This window comes from Morone saxatilis, unplaced genomic scaffold, assembly GCF_004916995.1.
Source record: "Morone saxatilis isolate NCDOM2014 unplaced genomic scaffold, NCSU_SB_2.0 Contig4, whole genome shotgun sequence".
NCBI lineage: Eukaryota > Metazoa > Chordata > Actinopteri > Moronidae > Morone > Morone saxatilis.
In genome coordinates, this window is record NW_023339984.1 from 13,415,771 (window position 1) to 13,419,949 (window position 4,179).

A 4,179-nucleotide genomic window follows, 5' to 3' on the forward strand; every position below is an offset into this window, starting at 1 on the left:
ATTGAATTGAATTGAATCATTTTACTGATGCATTCAGTATTGCAATTTTTGTGACTCGCCACGTGTGTTTTTTAACATTTCTCTATTATGTATATAGAAAACACATTTAAGTCTGCATTCACACACTCTAATTTCCACTGTTATGTTGTATGGTGCAAAATTCTCGCAATGTAGAAGTCTGCTGTCAATAAACAGAGCAGGACTTCATCTCTAGTAGGTTGAGGTGGACAAACATTGTAAAGAAATGATCAAAGGATTTTGTTCGGCTTCATTTTAGCCAATACCACATGTAATGGCCACATGTAAAAGAAATAGGGGTGAATTAAGGGTGACTGGGACATAAGGTTGAAAGGAACAGGATAACAGGGTGATACAGGGCTGTTGAGTGAAAATAAAAACTTGCTTTGCTGAGCCCACGCCCTGAAACCACATAATCAAAACTGTATGCACTCTTTAATGTGACATCACTTAGGTAGGCGGGGCAATCTGCAAACAGGAAGTTGATCCTAAAAGGCATCATGTGAGGAAACTGACATAAGCTTTAGCTAATTTTCATCATAAGGTCATACAATTATTAGAGCTCATGTATTGCACAAACCTTTAATGTAAACATGAACATGGTCTACTATTTCAACAACATCAATAAAAAAAATTGTTAATATCATATTTCTATTTTTGTAATTAAGTTGTTTTTGTATTGTCCCAATTACCCAAACATAATTTCGTTAATAATTACAATTAATAACTAATTATGAGATGTTAAGTCATAATTAGGAGACAGAAGTTATAATTACGAAAATATATACTTCAGTGAATGTGAATGCATACCTGGATAGTTCATCCACAGCTATTCAACATTTTAACAGGTTACAAGTTTTTTGTATATGTAGAATAAAAAAAAAAGAGGGGGGGTTGACTTTTGGGGGCATTTGGGCACAAATAAAGCACCTTATCAGGTTAAACATTACATTATAAAATGTTAAAGTCAAGGGTACTATTTGACAGCACTGTACAACTGCACCAATCAGAGTTTAGCAATATATTTAAAGCAAAGTCTGGTGAGAGTTGTGGGAATGTTTTCTCATATTGCTGCTACTGACATTTATATAACAGCACTGTTTTAGTTGGTTCCACTGGGCTCGGACCTCTTAACTCTGGTCTATTAGCTGCTACCTTGCCCCTCCAAGACCCTCTTGCCATCACCACAACAAATGCAGCTCAGCAGGACCCCTAACCCTCACCGATGATCCCCTACTTCTCTGCTTTATTCAGTGTTTTTACCTGTATTATTTACATCTGTGTAACGCTCAGTTACACCATATAGAAAATGAAAAATAGAACATTGGAAAATTCAGTTCAATTTAATAAAATTCTATTTTTTGTTTGTCAGATCAATGTATAATTAAGCTTTCTAAATTACCATTTGATGGATGAAAAAATGGAAAATTGAAATTTCATTTCTATATGTGTGTTTGGGTTGTCTGAAAACGCGGGTCTATGCGCTAGACTCAACTGATGTTTGACCACTTCAAATTTCATTTCATTTTTCTATCCAACATTGCACAAATAGAAAATCTGAAAAACCTTAATGATACATTCATCTTACCAAAGAAAAATAGATTATTAGAAAATGTAAAAAAATGATATGGAAAATAGAACCAATAACCGTGATCCTAACAGGGATGAAAAGGAACTACAGATACACTCAGTCCACTCACAGTTGTACAGTGTTGTTTTGGAGTGAGGCTTCTTTCAGCTCATAAACAATATTTGTTACAGTACAGCCTGCAGATGAGCACACAAGCCCAACAGCAGCCAAGTGTCTCAGGTTCAGTGTTCACTGGGAGCTCCTAGTCCGCCAGTGTCAACTAATAGGTCCACTACAGATGCTTGACTGGGGGGACTTAACACATAGTATTATTGTCTTTTGTGTCCCTACTGACTGTCTTTACAGAAAATATGAAAATATGCCGAAGCAAATAGCACTCTGATTCCCATGAGCAATCTGATTAATGTGCAGTGAGCAGTCCTGACAGAAATAACAGAAAGAAATTACCTTACAGACCATGTTGCTAAAAGTTAAATAACTATAGTGATAATTAAAGTGACAAGACTGCCAGTATATGATAAAAGTGTTTAGAGATTAGTTTTGAGTTTAAAAAATTCTCTGCTTGTTAAATCTTTAAAGTTCCCCTCCAGGCATGTATTAAAACATACTGATAATCTGCTTGCAACAATAATGTGCTGTTTTAGCAAAAGAAAAAACTATAATTTCCACATGTTTTGAAGGATTTTAATTCTTTGAGAAGTTCATTCTCATTGTATGTGCACTGGTGATGTTTGTACTTCACACTTACAGAAGTTGCGTACTTCATATTCCTACAAATGTTACATACATTTTTAGGAAATTTTGTATGGACATTCATGATTCTCAGACAATGAATGCTTGGTGATCCCCTTTTTCATTTGAAATTTCAGTCTGTCCAATACTTTGGTTTATGACCAAGTACCTGCAAAACGTCGACCCAACCAATGAAATCAACATCAACTCTACTTTTTGTCTTGAATTATCAAAGGTCAACACACCTAAAAACTAAGAGATCATGGTTAAGATTATATTATTATATTATGATCACAGTAAGCTTTGATTAAACATATGCAATGTCCTCCTGTTATTAAAAGTGTTTTAATCAAAACAATGCACCATTCATAAATTCATTATGTTACCAAAGTAAAAACTTGAATTGCTCAGTAACATTTCATAGATTTCAGTTTATTCATTGTTCATTATTTGCCTAAGTGATACATTTGTTAATCCACAAAAAAAAAAGATTTGATTAGATGTATCATACAAAAAATTATATTTTCTGGTTAGTTTTTACAACAACAAACAGTTTACGCTTGTTTAATGAAAAACATTTTGAGAATGCTGTTAAAAATGCACTAATCAACAAATCAAACCTGACACTCAGTGGTTTGCTTGTGAAACCGGAATAAAGTGCTAAGTTTGAAGCAGAAAGAAGCACAACCTAATTACATATGAAGTAAAACATGATCAGTTCAATGGTTAAATGTTTAAAACAAGATTTTCATGCAAAAAATATGACCTTATTTAAGACAAATGATTTCCCCTTCTTCCAAGACTCATTGTAGGTTTTTAACTTTTGGCTGTGAGAGTTAGTGAACTCAGAACAGACTGTTTCCTGTCTCTGCTCAGTCAACTGTATGATATCCGCTACCCACATCTCAAAATAGGTGTCAGGACACCCAAAAAAAGCTCTTGACAATGCGTCTTTTGAAATACCAGCCCATTTGATCAAAACCGTCTTAAATACCATACACACTAATTAATAATAGTGTGGCTTTCTGTTTCCTGGTAACGGTCTCTGGTGCACTCCTCTTCTTGTTGTATTTTCCTCCTCCACCTGCTTGTAGCATCTCATTGGTGTAGCCAGCTTGCCATTGTCTTTGCCTCCAGTCATCTTGTCAATGGACTTAAGTAGCTCCTCCACCTGGAATGGTTGCTCCTGTAATTCCATCCTTTGGGTTTTCGTTCCACTGTTAATTTATTTATCAATGACATGGCACCCTCCCACCACACTTCTCCACCAGATCATTCACCAGAAACTTATTCTGACTGACAAAATCAAAGAATTTCTGTCTTCAGGGGGAGCTGGTCACCATGAGTAAAAGAAACTGTTGCCGGATTTGAAACTTCTTCAGAAAGTAAATTGGATTATTTTGTTGAGGAACAGCCTGCTCCCTGCTCTAATAAATTTCTCGACTTTAAGCACAATGAGAAAAAGCATGAGGCCCAGGAGTGCACTCTGTGATACACCCTCAAATATGCTCCAGGCTCAGCTGCCCTCCCTCAGATCTATCTGGGTCAAAGAACCCAGGAGTGTCGATCAAGTGATGCTTGTTTTCATTGACGATCTTGGTTTCTGATTGACATTTTTTTGTTTTCAGAGTTGAGACCCCACTGGCAGGGGTTGAACACATCCTCTCCAAATATGGTGTTAGCCAAGGCTGCTTTTCCCAAGCTCCCCAGTTGTTTCCCAGATGGCGATTCCTTTCTATTTTGACACTAAATGAGAATAATTTCCATCAATAATACTCTACATTTGTCTCTTGGTTGTTTTGAAAAACAAAAAAGATACACAGGAGCTCAGTTACAGA